Source organism: Eimeria tenella, genomic scaffold, assembly GCF_000499545.2.
Source record: "Eimeria tenella Houghton genomic scaffold, Eth_scaff1731, whole genome shotgun sequence".
Classification (NCBI taxonomy): domain Eukaryota; phylum Apicomplexa; class Conoidasida; order Eucoccidiorida; family Eimeriidae; genus Eimeria; species Eimeria tenella.
The window spans coordinates 1-215 of record NW_013541559.1 but is presented as its reverse complement, the minus strand read 5'-3'; positions in this window follow the sequence as shown (position 1 = coordinate 215).

Here is a 215-nt window from a genome sequence, read left to right as displayed (position 1 = left end):
TCCGGGGGCAACGGGAGCAAATTGCATAGCGAAACCCAGGGAAAGCGAAGTAAAACGAGAAGATAAATTGAAAATTAAAAATAAATAATTAAATGAAATATTACTTCAAATTACCCGAAGGATCTGCGCTATAAAGCGCCGGACCCTCTTTGTCTACTCCCCCGACGATCAGCGCCACCCCAAAAGGCCGGCTCATAGTTTTCTTGCTGCTGCCA